General features: G+C 42.3%; 1 long non-coding RNA gene across 1 annotated transcript in view; it reads right to left on the bottom strand.

Moving 5' to 3' along the window:
• LOC134758966 (uncharacterized) overlaps window positions 1–21222 on the bottom strand; it is a 65847-nt gene extending 44625 nt beyond the window's left edge. Inside the window, exons 1-2 of the long non-coding RNA XR_010134786.1 lie at window positions 21173–21222; window positions 14067–14176 (exon numbers count right to left, since the gene is read on the bottom strand). This is a non-coding gene — a long non-coding RNA (uncharacterized lncRNA). The remainder of the gene's footprint in view (window positions 1–14066; window positions 14177–21172) is intronic.
• Window positions 21223–22364: the final 1142 nt, after the last annotated feature.

Below are 22364 nucleotides of genomic sequence, written 5' to 3'. Positions count from 1 at the left end.
AGTTTTGGATGGGTGTGGTGGCTCATGCCTGTAATCCCAGCACTCTGGGAGGCCAAGATGTACAGATCACCTGAGGTCAGGAGTTTGAGACCAGCCTGGCCAAGATGGTGAAACCCTGTCTCTACTAAAAATACAAAATTAGCCAGGCGTGGTGGCACATGCCTGTAATTCCGGCTACTCGGGAGGCTGAGGCAGGAGAATCGCTTGAACCCGGGAGGTGGAGGTTGCGGTAAGCCAAGATCATGCCATTGTACTCCAGCCTGGGCAACAAGAGCGAAAAACTCCATCTCAAACAAAACAAAACAAAAATGGTTTTATTGAAATACAATGTATACAATTTGATGGTTTGGTATACATATACATTGGGAAATGATTACTACAGTCAAGCAAATCAGCATATCCATCACCTCACATAGTTACCGATTTTTATTTAAAGTTCTGATATTCTGCAAACTCAGAGCCATATATCCTCAGCAGAAGGTCTGGGAAAGAGATACAAAAAACACCTTCTGTCAAAATCAAGAATTGAACTCAGAGTCAAAGACAGAGTGAAGAGTCATGTCCAGCCTTGCACTTGTGGATAGGACCAGGAACAGAAGACAAGGATAATTAACTAGAATCCGTAGTCCAGCTTGGAACATTTGAGCCTACAATGGTTTCTCACTTCCTATTAGAAAGGATGACCAAATAATTTGTTGGAGACACTTCTGCAGGCCAAAGGGCATGCTGGTGATACTAATTATCGCAGAACAAAACCTGTCCAGGACAAATCTGGACACATGTTGCCCTACTGTTTGATCATATCCAAATCACTTTTCTTGTCATTCAGGATCTGACACCAACTCACCTCACATGCTGTGTCCTCAATATGATCACTTCTCAGGCTGGTCATCTACTAGTCCTGAGAGCTACCTACACCTGGTTTTCCCAGCCTGCCAAAAACATGCACACATACTCACACATACGCACGGAACACATGCAGGGGCACACATGCACACTCACACATAATGTGCACACATGCACACACAAGCACATGCACACACAAGCATGGGTGCAAGGCACATCCTTCTGACTCTAGAGTCTTCCATTCTTCCTCTGGAGTTCTGTGTTCTCCCATCTGACCCAATCCAAATTTCCCTCACTCCTCACAGTAGATCAAGTCAATCCCACCCCCATTCCCTTTATCCATCTTCATTTGATTTCACTCAGAGAGCTCTAGGAGATTTCAACAAATGTTATAGAATTAGAGGCCCTTGGTCTTCAACATCCAAACAAATTAATAGAGTGGAAAGCAAGCAAGCAAGGGAGAAAACCATCAGGTGCTGGTAACAGTGACTGCGTCCTGCTCTGCTGCTTGTCAAAACCATCTGGATTCTCCCGAATGCCACTATGACTCTCAGAAAACCTTCCCTTCATTGCAGCTGCATATAGCCGAGTGAGAACACACCACACAAACCACCTCCTTCCTCTCTGACCAGGTCTCCTGCTCCACTCACACCCTGGCAGTTGTGAGGTCTTTTCCACACTCCCTGCCCCCTGTTTTGCTATCAACTGAACTGGAAGTCAGGGGCTATATTGCCAGTCCCTGTGGCTGTCCAGCCACATCACCATGGACACATCTGACCCTGGGCCCACTCTCCTTCTCTGTAAAATGAGTACACTCGACCTACTAGGCCTCCCTCTAAAGGTTGTTAGAACAATGCAGAAGTGGTGTACTCGTAAGTGCACAGAGTCTCCTGTGCTGAGCTGCGGACTACTCCCCTACCCCTTCCTCGCCATCCTGTCCTGCCCACCTCCCTTGCTAGCCGGGTCTGGTTGACTGCTCCCTCCCAGCTTCCCCCTGCCCCAGGCAGAGAGACTGCTGCCCTCCTAACCACAGCTCCTGCCAGAGGCCCCTTCAGGGCTGCAGCCCCACCACCATTTCCTTCTTGCCCAGCAGCAAAGCCTTCTGCAGTGTGTGGCTAGCTTCAGCTCTCCCTGCTGCATCCCTAAACCTTAAAGCACAGTCCTCTGTAATCAATGCCTTTGTTGGGTTTCTGCAGCTACAACCTCTGGGTACAATTCTGTTTCCTGACAAGATCCTACCTGATGAAACACAAAATGTAGTATGAAAGAGAAACATTGTACTGGGAGCTCCAATGATACTAATTAATATGATAAAAACAGTGCAAAGGGGACCTTTGGAAGGGACAGCTGAATTGGAAGGGCAAGATTTCAGTGTGAACATTGCCCCAGCCCGTTTCTTGAGAACAGTCACAGTTTACACCTGTCAGTCCTGCAAAATGATTAACAGTGATGCAGGATTTTTCTCAGTCACTTTGCCAGCTAGGGACCTCTGGCTGGTGATGCCCTGACTGAGGCCTAACTCAGGCACTCTACCTGCTGCAGGAGGGACCCTACCTGTTGCAGGAGGCACCCAGTCAAGTCTGGCTTGTGCACCAGCTCAGCCCACGGCTGGGCCAGGTGTGGAGCCCCAGTCCACCTGTGTTGTATCTTGTACCCACATTCAGTGGTTTCCAAGCTCTTATTCCACGTCCAAGAAGAATGAGGATATGCTGACAACTGAAGGGTGAGGAGGGCAGGGAAGAATTTTATTCAGCGATGGAAGAGCTCTCAGCAGAGAGGGGACGTGGGGGTGGTCCCCCACCCCCACAGTCCGTTGTTTTCTCTCCCGGTGTGGCTGAGATTTTATAGGCTCAGAATAGGAGAGTGCATGATGATTGGTTTGTGAGTATGCAAAGAAAGGCTGAAGCAAAGGCACCACTCAAAGGTGGGCACAGCAGTGTAGAAAACCAATTAAGAAAGGGTAGGTATATGTAAAATAGGTGAAGGGTGAGGATCAATCAGAGGAAAGCACGCCACATGGTAGGACAGGTTCTCAGTCCAGTCCATGGATTTGACTTGTAGCTTGGCTTTCAGGCTTTAAGCTGTCTTCGGCTTGGAGGTGGAGTTTCACTGGGCACCTGCCCCATCTGCCTAGGCATTTGTCTGCCTCCTGCCACTATCAATGGCACCCCCGTCCACTCTTGAAGTGTCCCAGTTTGGATAATGTAAGCTCAATGGTGAGAAACAGAAAAGCAGCTCCTGACCTCCAGAAGACAGCCTTGTATCCTGCTGCTGAAATCAACAATGTACACAACATCAGCACTAGACAAGGCTGCTCTGTGATCGTGATGGATCAAGGCAAAAACAAGACTGTCTGTAATCATGTCTGGACACAGAGCATCATTGTGAGCAAACATACCACCATCCTAGCTGATGGGAGTTCCTGTCACTTCATCAGTTAGAATGATTGGCCTCAGTCTAGTCTTCCTGTCTTCTCAGTGTGATCTATGGAGCTACCCAACGAGAGAATTAGCCCTGCTTCCTGATAATAACCAGTCCACAGCAAAGCTCCACTTCCTGGGACCTTCCCCCGGCTCACCTCACAGAGACCCAGGCTCCTGTAGTAAGTCCTTTCTAACACTCTCCAACAGAGATGCTGGCACGCCACAGTTCTCCATCATGGGCTTCTTCTTTTCGGGAGATTCAGCTCATTTAACAAAAGGTCAATTCCAGCTCATTCAATTCAGATACAATCCTGGTGGCTTTTGGCTGGTGGCTCAGACCATGGTCAGCCTAGCCTTGGAAAATAGAGAAGGGAGGCAGGGCTTTTAAGCCACAACGAACACTTGAAATTGGAAATAAGCAAGGCATGTCCCAAGAACTTGAAAATTGCTATGAAATTGCTTAAATTTATCACTGTTGACCTACAGATTATTTTCCTTTCCAGATCATCATCTCTCAAATGATTACAAATCAATTTTAAGTTCCTACAATCCTGCTGCAATTCTTGAAAGAAAAACCACAAGTGAATTTTCATGTCCCACAGAATGCCCAGATGAGTTCTTGGCTTATTCAATCCAGAAACAGCAGCAAGCACACTTATATATGGTGATGAGTGTTAAATAATATGTGTCCCCTCACGATTACTTTCCATTTGAAAATTAGATCTAAAAGACTGCTAAAATGCTGATCGCTTCTGAGGGGTATTGAGTCCCTGTGGCTGAATCATTCCATTTTCCAAAATACGTAACATAATTAAGTTTTGTCAGTGAGTAGCTTAGTTGCCTACATGGGATCACTTATGACTCATCTTAAAGCCAGGAAGCTAAAGGTTTGTGTTTTTGTTTCTAGAATCATCTTGTATGTGTAGCAGTAGGTCAGCATAATGGAATAAGCTGGGCTGTTTTTTTTTCAGCCCTGGGCATTGAAGTTACTAATATTTCTGTGTTTTTAACGATGGCCTGGATTCTTTAAAGGCTGTCCAGTCTACTCAATGGCCTGGCAAAAAGATCTCTTGCACGCAGAATCAGGACCAAGGTAAATTTGCCACTGTGTTGGCGCTGATCCTCTTCCTGCTGTCGTACCTCAGAGGTAAGAGGTGACGTCCTCACCCAGCTCCTGCCATGCACCACCCCTCACCCTCCACCCCAGATATCTGCAGCACACTCTCAGAGAGGCTGTCCCGCTCTGCTTCTGTGCCACGGCACACCCCCTCCCTGTCCCTCCACACCAAAACACTTCAGTTGTCACCTGCACCTGTCTCCTTTCCTTGACATCCTACTTTCTGAATCACAGCTATGGATAGGGTCATTTGTGCTAACTGTGTTCCTCCCAGATAGCCTATTTGCATTGACTCAGATTTACTGTTTACGTATATTTGCTAAAGCCCAGAAGTGTGAATTAAACATTATAATAAGAAATTACTTATTATAAAAAATGTACAATATACCTTTTTTTTGTGATGGACACCCTAAAAATTCTATTTGGCTACTATAAAATCTATGCATGTAACAAAATTGCAAATGTACCCCGTAAGTTTGTACAAATAAAAATAAACAAACAAACATTAGAATCCCAGGTACTATCATTAAGCTTGAGGAGAAGGAGTGGAGGTGTTTATAAACAAGACTTTAAAAATAAAACAGAAATGTTAATAAAGAAATTGAGAGAAAAGGAAAATGAATGTAGGAAAAGAAAATGAAGGTAAAGCCAGAAATAAAGTTAGAAGACAAAGGCCTTTCCTGCTGTTCTGTTGCTAGAATCCTCAGAGGACTTTCACAAATTGACTTTAACAACTTTAACAGCTAAGGCCAATGGGGGACTATGACCCATCTGGATTTCCAGTTGGAGCTATGATAGCCTCCTCCCAGGGAATGGGGAGTGAATGAGAACACACAACTGCCCACTAGGTCTGTATGCAGCCCACGCCTACACATTTATATCAAAGGAAAGGCCCTGAGAGGTATGGCAGGGTAGCAAACTGTGGCAGTGCAGGGATGAGAGGGAGCACAGGGGCTGTCTACCTGGGATAGGCACGCAGAGGACTGCAGAAGCACACTGCATGTGTTAGTATGCTCCAGAGAAACAAAGCAAAACAAATACATGCACGAATGTGTGTGTGTGCGTGTGTGTGTGTCTGTCTTTTTGTGAATGTGTGTGTGTGTGTGTGTGTGGGTGTGTCTGTCTGTATTTTTGTGCGTGTGTGTGTGTAGGCACAGAGAGTGGGTGGGGGGTAAGGTATTAAAAGGTATTGGCTCACATGATTATAGAGACTGAGAAATCCCACAATCTGCCCTCTGCAGGCTGGAGACCTGGGAAGGCCAGTAGTGTCATTCAAAGGCCTGAGAACCTGAGAGCCAATGGTATACATCCCAGTCCAAGCCTGAAGGCCTAGGAACCAGGACTTCCCAGGGAAGAAGATTCATACCTCAGTTCAAGCAGTCCCAAAGAGGGAGAGTGAATTCAAGCTTCCTCTGGCTTTTTGCTGTATTCCAGCCTTGAACAGACAGGATAACACCCACCCACGCTGGGGAGTGCCATGGGTTTTACCGAGTCCAGCAATTCAAATGCTCATCCCTTTTGGAAACACCCTCACAGAAACACCCAGAAACAGTGTTTAACCAGCTACCACCTGGGCATCCTGTGGCCCAATCAAATTGACATATACAATTAACCATCACACACATCAAAAAAATTTAAGGTACAATATGTCTATCAATAACCATCCCCAGGAGACTCACGGGTCTAAGAGATGGAAGAAGAGTGAAAACAATGGGTTTTAAAACCTGCTGCTCAGAAAGTCAGAACTTCTGTAATCCAAACATAGAATGTCAGGAATCATCTGAATTATCTGGTCCACACTTCCTGTTTATATAAGAAATAAATAAACATACAGAATGATACCTGGGAAGGTAAAGTCAGACTTTATCCCAGGCCATCCATAGATGAGGACAGGAAGCCAGATCTCTTGATCCCAGCTCAGTACCGGTCCTCTCGAGAGCTTTATTCCATTTTCTTACTTGCTATCTTTTGGATAATAAATCAATCAAGACACTGGGAAATTACTATTAGGACAAAATCCTCCATAATTCTCTACCTTAGTCAGATGAGGCCTTATTATCCAGATGAAAATGTCTTTGCTCTCAAATGCAAACATATAATAACCAAATAAACAAAGAAATTAAGATATGCGCACTCTGATCCCTTGGTTAATCTGCCTCACCTCAGCACTGCCACGTGTGATTTTATCTAATATATGATTATATTCTCTTCGATAAACGGAAACCCGGCACATGCACCTGAGCATGTCACATGTGCCAGTCACTGAGTTAGGGGTTGTGGGTCTTCCTATTAGACTGCAAGGACCTGGAAAGATACATTTTTAATTAATTTTCAAAACTACAGTCTACAAACACGTATTGAATGCTGCAAGGCTACAAGGCGAAAGTGTGTGATGTCACTCATGTGGTGCTGGGGTGTGTGCCTAGGGCTGCAATGCCCACCTCCGTGCAGGTAAGTGCTGCCTTTGCCCATTTCCAGAAACGCGCAGCATCTTTCTGACACAGCAATAAGCTTCCTCCCGCCAACCAAGACAGCACCCAGATCAGAGTGAAGATCCTGTCCAAGCCAGCTAGAAGCCCGTCTCCACTCCCATTATGAGGGCAAGTTTTACCCTCTTGTCCCTTCCCAGCTCTTCTGGGGATTCAGGCTATGATTCCGCCTGCAAATCCAGGGAAAGCTACGGGTAGCAACCCCAGCACATCAGTTTTGGGGGATTTTGTTTTTGTTTTCCAGCTCTGTTGAGCTATGATTGGCAAATAAAACTTGACTCCATTTAGAGTGCACAATGTAATGTTTTGATACACCTACACATTGTGAAACAATTCCCACAGTCTAGCTAATTACCATATTTACCCCCAACCTTGTTACCATTTTTTTTGTGTGTGTGATAAGAACTCTAAAGAGCTACTCTCTAAGCAAACTTCACACATACATTTATCATTAACTACAGTCACTGTGCTGCATATCAGACTCCTAGAACTTACTCATCTTATAACTGAAGGTTTGGACTCTGTGACCAACATCTCCCAGCTTTCCCCAACCCCCTAGATCCTGGTAACCATCGTTCTGTTCTGTTACTATGAGTTCGACTTTTTTTGACTCTACCTATCAGTGAGATCACAAGGTGTTTGTCTTTCTCTGCTGGCTTATTTCACTTAGCCTAATGCCCTCCAGGTTCATCCATGTTGCAATTGGCAGTATCTCCTTTTTAAGGCTGAATAGTATTCCATTGTGTATATATACCACATTGTCTTTATCCGTTCATCTGTGGGCACACACTTCATTTGTTTCCACGTCTCAGCTATTATAAGTAATGCTTCACATGGTTGACTATTTATTGTGAGAGCAGGTGAAGGTCAGGGTATCAGATCAGTACTCAGCAGTAAATGGTCTGCACACTCATAAGAGATAATTGAATTGGGGAAAGTTAAATGAAGATGTCTATTAGTGAATAAAGGGCACTTGATCATGATGAAAACACAGTATCAAATTGAGGAAAGGTCACATGATATAAAAACCACGGCAATGCTGAGATAAGACAGATTAACCAAGGGATCAGAGTGCAAGGTATCTTGATTTTTTTCATTTATTTTATGTTTATATTTGAGAAAAAAAGTTTTTTTTTGAGACAGAGTCTCACTCTGTTGCCGGATTGGAGTGCAGTAGCACAATTTCAGCTCACTGCAACCTCCACCTCCCAGGTTCAAGTGATTCTCCTGCCTCAGCCTCCCAAATAGCTGGGACTATAGGTGCACGCCACCATGCCCAGCCAATTTTTGTATTTTTAGTAGAGATGGGGTTTCACCATGTTGGCCAGGTTGACCTCGTGATCCGCCTGCCTCAGCCTCCCAAAATGCTGGGATTACAGGTGTGAGCCACCACACCTGGCCCAATTTTTTACTGGAGAGTGAGATAATCTGATAGAACAGTGATTGCTGAGGATTTGGGTTGAAAGAAACTAGTACAAGTTCTATTCCGAGAGCTCCAAGGATCTTGATTTTTTTGTCACTTCAGGATGGAGATCCTGAGTGAATGTATTCAGCAAGCTAATGGCATAGATCAGAGTCTCCAAAGAGGAAACAGTGGAGGTGAGTCATTTTCCCAAATTACACCTGGTCTACTGCCCACAGACCCAGCCAAGGTTCTCAAAGGGAGGAGGCATCAATTCTGACTCCCAGGGGACATTTGGCAATGTCTGTAAATATTTTGTTTTTTAAATTGCATATATTTATGGGGTAGAAGTGATGTTTTGCTATATGTATGCAATGTGGAATGATTAAATCAAGCTCAAATAATATATTTATCACCTCACTTATTTTTTGTGGTGAGACATTCAAAATTTACTCTCATTAGTTTTGAAATATATAATATATAATTATTAACTAAGGGGGTAATGTCCAAAATGTATAAGGAATTCAAACAACTCAACAGCAAGAAAACAAATAACCCAATTTGAAAATAGGCACAGGACCTGGACAGACATTTCTCAAAAGAAGACATATAAATGGCCAACAGTTTCATAAAGAAAAGTTCAACATCATTAATCGTTGGGGAAATGCAAATTAAAACCACAATGAGATATCACCTCACACCTGTTAGAATGGCTATTATCTGTAAACATTTTTGGTTGTCACACCCTGGGGGAGCTACTGGCATCTGGTGGGTGGGAGCCAGTGATGCTGCTAAACATCGTACAATGCACAGGACAGTCCCTCACAACAAAGAATTATCTACCAAAATTGTCAGTAGTTCTCCGACTGAGAAACCTTGCTGTTGCAGAGAATCATTGTGTGTCCTAAGAAATGGTGTGAAGGGTATATATTTGGCACATGAATGGGGTAAAGGGTAGAGACAGAAAAAAGAATGGAAAACTTGGCAAGAAAAGGTTAGAAATGATCCTTCTTAGACTCAAGCCATGGAGCAGTTGAGTAGTGAGGTGAATAACCTGAAAAGGTTGAAAATTAATGTGGAGTCATCCCCTCCTCAACTGCTGCTCTTTCTCCATATTCCTCAGAAGTTCCAATAAACCTTCTATAAAGGGAGAAAGTTTGGGAGTAGAAAATTTTCCTTTTTACTTCTTCTCCTTAATTCATAGTTTTCCCTACAGGTTGAAGGAATGTTGCAGTATTCTCCATCTAAAAGTAACTGAATATTGGCATTTAAAAAAGGAAGCAGTTCAAATATGATTCTGTTTGAAATGACATCTGATCTGAGTAGAGATAAAATATTGAGATAAATAGGGATGACTGTAAGTTCTATGAAAACATTTATCAAGTATCTCCTATATCCATTTTGTTACTCATAACAAAAACATGATTCAAACCAGCTTAAATAATAAAGATACTTTTATTGGTTCTGGAAATTGCAAAGTCCACAGCATGCCTTGATCTAGTGTTTCAATGATGTTCTCAAGAACATCTCTCTACTCTGTGAGAAGCTCAGGCTGTTTAAATGGTAAGGCTAATATTCATGGAACAGTGTGAGGACAGTATAAAAAAGAAGAATTTAACTATGTGCCAACTTGCACAGCACAGACTGAAAATGTTAGGAATTCTGAAAAGAACACTCTGACTTCCAAGAGGAGAAGAGATTAAAGTTGGCCTCAAAAGATGTGTATGCTTTGCATCAAACGCAGAGGAAAATGGGGGCATGCTAAACAAGAACAAGAAGTGAATGAGATTGGAGAATTGCTTGCCTGGAGCAGAGTGAGAAACCAACCCCCACCTCCAGATAGATTTCCTCTACTGAATACCTGGCTTCACCATCCATGGTGACCATGCTTGCTTGTTTATTTTTTGACAAGCTCATTTAAATTGAGCAAAAAGAACATCTCATTGCAATGGAAAAGATTTGGGTAGTCAATTCCTTTTATCAGTTTTCCCTTCTAGGAGAAGCATTCTACCTATCACTTTTCTTTCTCAAAACCATTAGTCAATCAGCAAGAGACAGAACCCGTGCTTTTGCTGTGCAGGCTAGTGACAAATGAGAGTGGTAATTTCCCTGAGCAGGCACTTTGGTTTGCCATTTGCCTAACCAGCAGCAGACAAACACAGTGTCTAGATAATGTCCTTAAGATTGCAATGGCCTTTTATAAGAGATAACTCAGAGTGATTAGAAACGCTACGACTGCGGACTTAAAGAATGTGGCTCAGCCATGAAGGATTGCTTCTGTATGAACCCATATACTTATTGCAGGCACAGAGCTGATAAATTCTTTCTAGCTATTCTGCTTAGTATGAAGGACAGCCAAAGTATGTCTTCTAAGTTTCTTACAGAATGCCTTTGTCCCATTCAAGAACATGTATGTGGCTCACTGGTCTTTGTCGGAATGCCGGCAGAAGGTTTCAGATGAGATATACAGATATAAGAGATATAAAGATAGCCACAGGCAGACTTCATTATAAAAGTCATAAGCTTTCACTTGCCGATATTCATGCAGTTCTTTAATCAAGGTCAACTGGCTCACCATTGCTGCCTATGAAGCCCATCTATAAATTCAAATAGTACAACATACAAAACATTGATCCACAGCAAGTGAGAGTAACAGCAGCAATAATGGCACCAATATTGAGAAGTTCTTTGAAATTCTCCAATGCAAACACAGCAAAAAAAAGATTATTAATAGCTTTTTTTTTTTTTTTTTTTTTTTTGAGATGGAGTCTTGCTCTGTCACCCAGGCTGGAGTGCAGCGGCACCATCTGGGCTCACTACAACTTCTGCCTCCTGGGTTCAAACAATTCTCGTGCCTCAGCCTCCCGAATAGCTGGGATTACATAGCGTGCCACCACACCCAGCTAATTTTTGTATTTTTAGTAAAGACAGAGTTTCACCATATTGACCAGGCTGGTCTCAAACTCCTGGCCTCAAGCGATTCACCCACCTCGACCTCCCAAAGTGCTGGGATTACAGGCATGGCCACCATGCCTGGCCTAACAGCTTCTCAAGCCTACAATTTCAATCGTTTATAAAGATTTCACACAGAAGTCACTGGTCAGTGCCTTAGTCCATTCAGGCAGCTGTAACAAAATACCTTAGACTGGGTAATTTATAAAAACCATAAATGAATAGCTCACAATTCTACATTTAGAACTGGAAAGTCCAAGAGCAGGGCACCAGCAGATTCAGTGTCTGGTGAGGGCTCGCCCTCTGCTTCAAAGAGGGTGCCTTCTAGCTGTGTCCTCACATGGCAGAAGGGGTGAATGAAATCCCTAAGGCCTCATTTATAAGGGCACATATCCCATTCATGAGGGCTATGCCTCATAAGTAATCACCTCCTGAAGCCCCACTTCTTAATAGTATTGCATTGGAGATTAGGTTCTAACATACACATTTTGTGGGGATACAAAGAGTTCCACTTTATTTGTAAAGAAAAAAAGTCATAAAATATCCAACCACATTTGTTAACGCCTTGATGTTTAGTCCCTTTTTCATCAGCACTTCTTTAAAAATAGCAGTCGATATTTTATTTCATCATGTTTAATAAAACTTTATAGTTTATGGACCTCAGTAGACTTCTTAATTAAGGCTGATGTTGGTAACATTGCCAAAAATCACAGGACCTAGGCAAGATACATAATTGCTCCACAGTGTGGCCAGGAAACTATTCCCAGACAAGATACGATTAATCCTTATGTAGGCAAGAAATCTCGGAAGTGCAGAAATATAAAAGAAAATGTCTGAATTCCAGTTTCTCTGGAGGAAATTTTGCAGCTGCATGCTTGCTAGCTCCAGAGAGCCTAAGAGGCAGGACCAATACAACTCCCTAACAGAATGAGATAAGCATGGATATTTTTACAAGTATTGATTGATACCACCATGTGCATTTAAGATTAGAAACTACTTAGTTATGGAACCAGTGATTAAACCCCATATGAGAAGCCGATCTACAAGGTGAGCAGAGTTAAAGAAGTGGGGTTCACTTTTACTTGTGCTAACACTCAACCCTTATTAGCCAAATTGTATTATGTGAAACCTTAGTCATGTAAAATGCTTCATGGAAAAATGACTCTACAATCAATGAAGTTTGAGAAACTGTGAATTATTCAAGGTCCCAGGAGGAAACAGAGAGAATGGTCAAATTAGGTATTTTGAAATGAGTGCCATAAGGTGTAGACCACATACATGAAAATCACAAGATAGTGCAGTCTGTGGGTGGTATTTGCAGTTTGCTGCAAGGGGAGTGAACAGTCACCAAAACAGACAGAAGGCTGTGCAAAGAAGGCCCTGACAACAGCTGTGGCTGTCAGTCAAGGTATACAATCAGCAGTCAGCCACCCACAGGCGGGAGCTAGGGGAGGAAATACTTGACTATTCTCTACTCTTTCCCTCTTGCCTACTAAGTCCCCACTGTCCAAACCCAACTGGAAAGGAGAGCAAGGGGGCTTGTTATGGAATCAGAAAAGACTAGGCTGCCAGGGAACAGAGCAGGGTGGAGAGTGGTGGAGAGTGGGTCTGGAGGGGCAAACAGAAGCCCAGTTCACCTTGCTTGCTACTCCTGCATTTTGGAGAGCAACACGACATATTAGCTTGTTAAAGGCCTTGAGAGATTGTCCTAAACAGAAAGTTTAGTAGTGTTTTGCCTATTGTTTCCCTGATTCATTTGACCTCAGCCTGTTTTCTTTCACATAACATGCTGTTCTGTGGAACCCACCGGGGGAAATACTGTTCTTAACTGACCACTTCTATGTGAATCCATGTAGGGAGACCCCCTGAAACTATTGCTACAGAATAAAAGATAAAATGCTCCTGATTATTGTAAACACAAAATTGCATGCAGGATTGTGTAAAGACAATGCCAGGTTGGGCTGCCAGAATGAGCCAACAGCGTGTGATCTGCTTTCCCCTGCAAAGAGCCTATGAACAGATGTGCAGTCAAGGAGGTTTCACATTACCAAGACTCCTATCCCAGAAAAGCAGATGTTCATAGCTGTGGGAATGGAATGCGACCCTTGTAGAGAGCCTATAAACGGATGCATGACGGGCGCCTGTTCACATGGATAAGATAGGGCTATAAACGCCCTCATCTTGCCACGGTTCTTCTAGGCCTCTTTAGGGTTAAGGCGTACTCCCTTCTGAGAATTTCTGGTCTAACCGGTTGTCTAGCTTCACGTCCTGTTTCTATGGATTGCTTGTAACCAGCTTTTGCTGCAACTGTTAACTGCTGATTAATATCTTGCTAATCATAGGTTATGGAAAGACTGTGTTTCCATTTTAAGGCTCTGTTAGAAATTACTGATGCACACACTATATTGTAAATTCTTATCTCTGTATACGGTACTAATGCATACAGATGTTATGTTAAAAAATTACTTCATCCCCATGTGACCATCTCACCTCATAATCAAATGACCCTAAATCCCTCACTAACCTACCCCCGCCCTCACTAAACTTAATAATAAATGCTGGTATATCCAGTACATTGTTGGCACCGTGGGACCGAAGGCGGTGACCACCCTGGACCCAGCTTTCACTGTCTTGTGCGTGTCTATTATTTCTCAACTTGCTGATCCACCTGGGAACAAAGAAAGAGCCCCATTGCATTGTGGGCTGCTGGCCAGATCCCACAATAAATCCACTTATGCATTTATTCACTCCTTCACAAAATGTCAATAGAGCATCCCAATGGGTGAGGCACTGTTGGATACAGATGTGAACAAGATGACCTCACTTTCCATACTTACCCAGCACAGATGTGATGTTATTACAATTGTAGTACAGCCACCTGGATTGCTGTAACTGCATCCTACTGGTATCCTTGCTTCTAATCTTACACCCCTCCACTCTCCTCCACCTGTGGGTAAAAATGCAAATCAGATTCTGCCACTACCCTGATTAACACTCTTCAACGATGTTCCATTGATCATAAGATAAAGTGAAAAGATAATATGCTCATGTGGTTTCCAACACCCTTCAAGATCTGGCCTGTCCACCTGTACAGCCTAATTTCATTATATCATTCTCTTCAATCATACTGAACTGACCATTTTTCATTTCCCTAAATATATTTTATTCTTCCCTGGACTTTTTCTCCCCTTCTCTCCCTGACCTTGTTGAGTACTCTAAGAAGTCTCTGATGACTCTCCCACATCTGATTTCAATGCCCTTCTCTGTGTTACCATAATATTCTGTTGTTTCTGTATTTTAATAGGTTTTACCCTTCATTGAAATTGCCCTTTCCATGTCTAAATCTCCTCCCAGACAGAAAATGAGTCTAATTTTATTCCAAAATTGTGTCCAATATTATTGCATTTATATCTCTGGCATCTAGCACATAATAGATGGTCTATGAATATTTGTTGAAAAAATAAATACAGGATTAGTTATTGCCTTTTCATTGTAGCAACTTTCAATATACAAGCACAACAAATCACGGGAGGCCCAACAAATCATGTCCCTTGCCTTTTCATGAGATTCCATTATCATCTCCCAAGAAGACAGAGATATGGGCCCAGCAAGATGGAAGTGAGGTAAAAATTTAAAAAGAGAACTCTGAAAAGTGATCCCCTTTAAAAAGTGCTATATACAATGTTCACTAATTTTATAATCTTGCCTGAGATTTGAACTTTTTTCCAAGTCAAAATGCATGAGAGAATTGTGATAAAAGTTTTTGTTCAATTACATAGCTAGTCAACAACTACTCTGCAACCCGAGAAGAAATAAGAGAGAATAGGAAATGTCACATCTGCCCCCTCAATTAACAAAAATATTCTCCCAGAGGTCTGTGGAAAATTAAGATGCAGAAAGGAGAAACGAGTGGAATGCTTTGGAAACTTATCAAAAGCAGTGAGGCATCCCCAAACTATGGGGGTGGAGGCCTCTCACTGAAGTGTGCAGCCAGGTGCATATTAAACATGATCACAAAAGCAAAGGGGATGAAGAAAAAGGAAAGGAAAAGCATTGAAAGTCACCTGAGGGCAACATGGAAGAAACAGGATTCACAGACAGAAGTAAATACAAAGAAAAGGTCCATCTAACAATGAATAAAATCCAGCTTGCTATAAAGTAGTTATCTAATTTTCTTTTCTGTTTTTTCCCTATTATTTAAAATGGACACATCTGAAGTCCTAGCCAAAGCAATCAGACAAGAGAAAGAAATAAAGGTCATCCAAATCAGTAAACAGGAAGTCAAACTGTCTCTGTTTGCTGATGATATGATCATATACTTAGAAAACTCCAAAGACTCATCCAAAAAGCTCCTAGAACTGGCAAATAAATTCAGAAAAGTTTTAGGATACAAAATTAATGTACACAAATCAGTAGCTCTGCTATACACCAACAGCAACCAAGCTGAGAATCAAATCAAGAAATCAACTCCTTTCACAATAGCTGAAAAAAAATAAAATACTTAGTAATATACCTAACCAAGGACATGAAAGACCTCTACAAAGAAAACTACAAAACACTGCTGAAAGAAATCATCGACGACACAAACCAATGGAAATACACCCCATGCTCATAGATATAGAATCAATACTGTGAAAATGACCAGATTGCCAAAAGCAACCTACGAACTCAGTGCAATTCCCATCAAAATACCATCATCATTCTTCACAGAACTGAAAAAAAGCAATCCTAAAATTCATATGAAACCAAAAAGGAGCCCACATAGCCAAAGCAAGACTAAGCAAAAAGAACAAATCTGGAAGCATCACATTAACTGACTTCAACATGTACTATAAGACCAGAGTCAGCAAAACAGCATGGTACTGGTATAAAAATAGGCACATACACCAATGTAACAGATAGAGAACCCAGAAATTAAGCCAAATACTTACAGCCAACTGATCTTTGACAAAGCAAACAAAAACATAAAGTGGGGAAAGGACACCCTATTCGATAAATGATGCTGCAAAAATTGGCAAGCTACATGTAGAAGAATAAAACTAGATCCCCATCTCTCAACTTATACAAAAATAAACTCGAGATCAATCAAAGACTTAAATCTAAGACCTAAAACTCTGAAGATTCTAGAAGATAACATCAGAAAAACTCTTCTAGACATTGGCTTAGGCAAAGACTTCACGACCAAGAACCCAAAAGCAAATGCAACAAAAACAAAGATAAATAGACGGGACTTAATTAACGAAAAAGCTTAATTAACAGCAAAAGAAATAATTAGCAGAGTTAAGAGACAACCCACAGAGTGGGAGAGAATCTTCACAATCTATATATGCAAAAAAGGACTAATATCCAGAATCTGAAAAGAACTCAAACAAATCAGCAAGAATAAAACCAACAATCCCATCAAAAAATGTGCTAAGGACATGAATAGACAGTTCTCAAAAGAAAATATACAAATGGCCAACAAACATATGAAAAAATGCTCAACATCACTAATTATTCAGGGAAATGTAAATCAAAACGACAATGCAATACCACCTCACTCCTGCAAGAATGGCCATAATCAAAAAAATCAAAAAATCAAAAAATAATAGATGTTGGCATGGATGTGGTGAAAAAAGAACACTTTTACACTGTTGGTGGGAATGTAAACTAGTACAACCACAATGAAAAACAGTGTGAAGATTCCTTAAAGAACTTAAAGTAGATCTACTGTTGATCCAGCAATCCCACTCCTAGGTTCCAACCCAGAGGAAAAGAAGTCATTATATGAAAAAGATACTTGCATGCATGTTTCTAGTAGCACAATTTGCAATTGCAAAAATATGTAACCAGCCCAAAGCCCATCAATCAACGAGTGGATAAATAAAATGTAATATACCATGGAATACTACTCAGCCATAAAAAGGAATGAAATAATGGCATTTGCAGCAACCTGGATGGAAGTGGAGGCTACTATTCTAAGTGAGGTAACTCAGGACTGGAAAACCAAACATCATATGTTTTCACTCTGATATGGTTTGGCTGTGTACCCACCAAAATCTCATCTTGAATTGCAGCTCCCATAATTCCCATGTGTTGTGGGAGGGACCTGGTTGGAGATAATTGAATTATGGAGGCTGTTTCCCCCATAATGTTCTCATGGTAGTGAATAAGTCTCACAAGATCTGATGGTTTTATAAGGGGAAACCCCTTTCACTTGGTTCTCATTCTCTCTTGCCTGCTACCATGTAAGACATGCCTTTTGCCTTCTTCCATGATTGTGAGGCCTCCCCAGCCATGTGGAACTGTGAGTCAATTAAACTCTCTCCTTTATAAACTACCCAGTCGTGGGTATGTCTTTATCAGCAGTGTGAGAACAAACTAATACACACTCATAAGTGGGAGCTAAACTGTGAGGACGCAAAGGCATAAAAATGGTACGGACTTTGGGGACTCGGGAGAAAGGGTCGGGGGGTGGCAAGGGACAAAAGACTACACATTGGGTACGGTGTACACTGTTCAGGTGATGGGTGCACCAAAAACTCAGAGATCACCACTAAAGAACTTATTCATGTAATCAAACACCACCTGTTCCCCAAAAACCTATTGAAATAAAAAAAAAAATTTAAAAAGGTAATATTATTTAATATTTTAATCAGGACAAAAATCCTTGCTATTGTTAACTAAAATAAAAAATAAGTATGTCTTAGCTAATCTTTATTAAATAAATAAATAAGTAAAATTGACCCATCTGATAGAAACTTGATATTGGTGACCAGAGTCTAGTGAATCAGCTGGGTTGAGCAACAGTCAGGGTGTGGGAGAGAATAGTCAGGAAATATGATTTCTAGTCTTGGCTTGCTACTCATCGCAGTTTTTCCCAGGAAAGTTCCTGTACCTCAGTTTTCTGGTCTGTAAAATGAGAGAATATTGCCTGGATACCTCAACGAATTGATCATTTCAAGGGAAGCTTGGAAAATAAGGCAATATACAAACCTAAGAAATATGTTTTTGAGGCCAGATGCGCTGTGATATGGGTTGATAAACTACACCATTGGGCCCAGCACAGCCTGCCACCGGCTTGTGTAGGTAAAGTCTTGTTGAAGGACAACCGTGCCCATTTGTTTACTATTATCCATGGCTGCTTTTGCACAACAGCAGAGCTGAGTCATCAGAGACCATATGGCCCACAAAGCCTAAAATATTTACTATCTAGCTCTGTATTTTTAAAAAAAACTTGCCAACACCAGTCTATCACGTAACTCTGAACTTCATAAATGAATGTATAAAGGTGATTTTAATGAATTATTTTATTCTATGTCTACTGCATGTATCTTTGTCTTCCTTCTAAATCTCCTTCCTGATTATAAAGTGACATGGTAGAAAGTCTCCTCTTGATTTTGTGGCTTTTTAATTTGACTATAGTTCCCTTAAGAGACTACACAATGTTCATTGTATTTTAGGGATGCCCTCCTCAGAATTTACCTGTGGAATGCGTTCATTGGAATGGCAATTCTTCCTTTAGTTAGGATGGATTTGAATACTGGAAACACCTACACAGGTGGATGCAAATGTGAAGAAGAAACAATTTCAAGTGTTATTTTGCCATCTTTGAGGCTTCCAGGCCCCAAAGGAGCCCTATGAGTTCCCCTGCTCCCTGCCTTGCTTGTTCCCCTGTTGGCTGGACCAGTGTCCCCCATCAGTCTCCAATCTCACGTGTCTCCATCCCCTGCTACTCCATGAAACAAACAAGCCAATAACATCCTCCCACAGGCACCAGGGGCCACCACACCCCCTTGTTTCTACAAAGCCTGCCTCCATGCCCCTCTGGTCCACTCTGTTCTTGAGTGCATCCCTTGTGTGGCCCTGCCTGGTGTGTGGCATCATCTTCCCAGGCAGGCTGTGGGTATATGTAACTAATAAACTGCTGTTGATCACATCTGTCCAGCACAAGGTGTCATGTGTTCAGCTACCTTGTGTGATTGAAGGGGTTGGGTATTCTTCCTCCACCAACATGGTGAATAATGATGATAGAACAGGGTGCACCTGGGAGCCACCAGCCCCCGCTATGGGTAAATCGTCTCTAAAGAAAGGATCTTGGCAAAGCACCACAGCCTTCATTAAAGTTAATCCCTTCCACTTCACAGATCAACTTGCTTTTTACATTAAGTTTGTCTCATTTGAGTATAGCACTGGGATCACTGAGCACCAAAGAGTTTCTTCCCTATGTCCATTGTGTGGCAGCAGGCCTACCTCCCACTGGTGATGAGTCAATTTTCCCTGCAGGTTGTGACTTTTCTCTTCTGGATGGTTTATTGGCACCAAGTGATCAAGCAGTAGCCATAGCTGAAAGTTCAACGAGACTCTTATCATGTCCACGGGTGGAAGTAATTTCCTTCTGGAAGCCAGGACCTCTTAACATGTACAGCATGAAATTGCAGGGACCAGAGCAGAAATTTCAAGTGAGTCGAAGAGAGCCATGGAGAACGTGGTGTCATCTCTATTTTCCATTCCTTACACCAAATGAAGACACAGCTGTGTCATATAATAGTCATTGATTTAGGCTGTCTATGCTGCCCTGGAAAACAGCACCTGTGGTAAATTTAAAATGGCTACAGATTTTTTTGCTACTGGTCCCACTGAGATGTCATTGAGAGGGAAAGTCTATTTCCCCTCCTCCTGAATCTGGGCCAGGTCTGTGACTTCTGTGGTTAGTAGTGTGCTACAGAAGTGATACCACATGACTTTCAAGGCTGGGTCATAAGAAACCTTGCAGCTAGGCCTGGAATGTTTGCACTTGGGATCATCCCTCTTGGAATAAGCCATGAGGCTATGAGAAGCCCAAGCCACATGGAGAAGCCACAGTGAGGGATCCAGTTGATCACCCTGTTGGACTCCCAGCCAATAAGCAGCATCAACTTTAAGCTACTGTGGCTAGAAGGATGAGTTGGGGGAGAGGTACCAACACAATAATAGAAGATATGTGGTCTGGGCCACCTGCTCATGTAGCTTACTTGTACCTGCTGGATTTGTTCTTGCCTAAACCTACATGCACCATTTCTGTTTTATGATGAATTTCTTCCGGGCTCACTTGCCTATGTCTTTGTGGGTGTGACCCGATGTAGCTCATGACGGGGCACTGGTCAGTTGGTCACTTGATGCTCCATGGTCAAACACTGTGCCTCTACCAGAGCCAGGACAGGGCATGACAGGAGCTACTTTTGGAATGCTTTATAGTTATCTCCTGTGGTTGGTAATGTCCTTGCTCCCAGTAGATCCTAAAGAGATACATTCTGATTATCCAGTTGAAGCTTGCCAAATGTTCCACACAGCATCTTTTCCCACCTTTTTGATACCTACAGGGTCATACATCTGTCAGGTCAAATGACAAAAATGGGAGGACCAGCTGTGCTGCAGCCTGGAAATGATGTAGATGCCAGCCTGGGCTCAGGTTCCACTCAAAAATGCATACCCTCCATGTCTCCTCTAAATGGGTACAATCAGTATTCCCAAGTGCCAAAGATGTTGACTCCATAATCCTGGGTGCCTGCCAAATTCTTCTCATCTTTCTTGACTGTGGGCAATACTAGATTCAACAATTTATCCTTTATTTAGAGGGGATGTCCCAGCAAGTCCCAGACTTTCAGACACCTACAAATTTTGTGACTGTGACAGATCCCTGAACCTTCATAACATTTATTTTTCCATCCTGTGAAGAATGTGAACATATGCCTTATCAAGTTCTCTAACATATTTGCCATTTCTTGTTCATCCAGCATGATTTAACATGATGCCATAGATAGAGTGCACCCATGTAGTATCATAGACAATTCCTAGATGGTCCAGGGATCTTCAGACTAGAAAATGACAGATGGTGAGAGAGTTAACATAACCACAGAGCAAGACTCTAAACATTTACTGTTGTGCTTTTCACATAAACATAAGCTGTTTTTGATCCACCTACCTGATAAAGATGTTAAAAATGTCTTCGCCATCTCATCAGATGCATACCTAAGAGAGGAAACTGTGTTAATCATGGCTTAGTATGTGCAATTATCTGGTCCTTTTGATCCCTTCTTCTACCATCTGTCATGACAACTCTGGCATTTCTGCTTCACTTACTCTGGGCCATTGATTTTCTCAAGAATTTCAAGAGCCATCCTGGCAACATATCAGCCCCATTCCCATGGTCCTTGCCAGTTGTTATATCTTCTATTGTAAGGTATTGCTTCCACGTCCATAACCTCTCCTTCATCCAATTCTATGTTCTGCCCCTCCTTGATCCAGCACCCTTGGGACAACTCCCATGCCTGCTAGCAGACCCTGGAGGACTTCGGATTATGAGCCTCCTCCTCACTTGGCAGCTCAGCATGACCCTCTCTTTGGGCTCTGCTGGGATTTGACACTTGTTATAAGATTGCTGCCAGAAACACCCTGAAGGGGAAGGCATTGTCTTTTAAGAAACTTGACTCTTTTGAAACCTCTGCATAATCTTCAAGCAAGGAGCCATCTTTTAGCAAGATAGAATAGGCCACTTCTTTAGGATGAGCAATATGAGAGATGCTGGATGCTGAAGTTTCTCAAGAGCATCTACTCACCCACCCTAATCTCAGACCTCAGGTTTTCACTCCGTTGTTGGGCTTAATTTTGTCTCCCACAAAATATGCTGAAGTCCCAATCTCCAAGACCTGGGAAAGTGACCTTATTTGGAAATAAAGTCTTTACTGAGGTAATCAAGTCAAAATAAGATCATTATGGTGAACCGTAATCCAATATAACTGTTGTTCTTATACAAAGGGGAAATCTGGACACAGAAACAGACATGACACAGGGAGAACGCCATATGAAGATAAAGGCAGAGATTCGGATGATGCATCTAGATGCCAAAAAACACCAGAGATAGAAAACCACTAGAAGATAGGGAAGGGGCACAAAACAGATTCTCCCTCATAGTCCCCAGAAGGAACCCCCCCCCTGCCAACATTTCTGTCTGAGACCTCCAGCCTGCAGAACCATAAGACAACCTTTTCCTGTGGTTGAGCCACTCAGTCTGCAGTGCTTTGTTACCAGAACCCAAGGACACTAATGCAAACTCCTTCCCTTCTGGAGTTCCCAGGCTGACAGGAACTGCACTTCTGTTTAGGTCTCTCTCTTGC

The sequence above is a fragment of the Gorilla gorilla genome, chromosome 6 (assembly GCF_029281585.2).
Source record: "Gorilla gorilla gorilla isolate KB3781 chromosome 6, NHGRI_mGorGor1-v2.1_pri, whole genome shotgun sequence".
In the NCBI taxonomy this organism is placed as follows: domain Eukaryota; kingdom Metazoa; phylum Chordata; class Mammalia; order Primates; family Hominidae; genus Gorilla; species Gorilla gorilla.
Note: the sequence above shows the minus strand (reverse complement) of the source record. Positions and strands in the feature narration are given on the sequence as shown.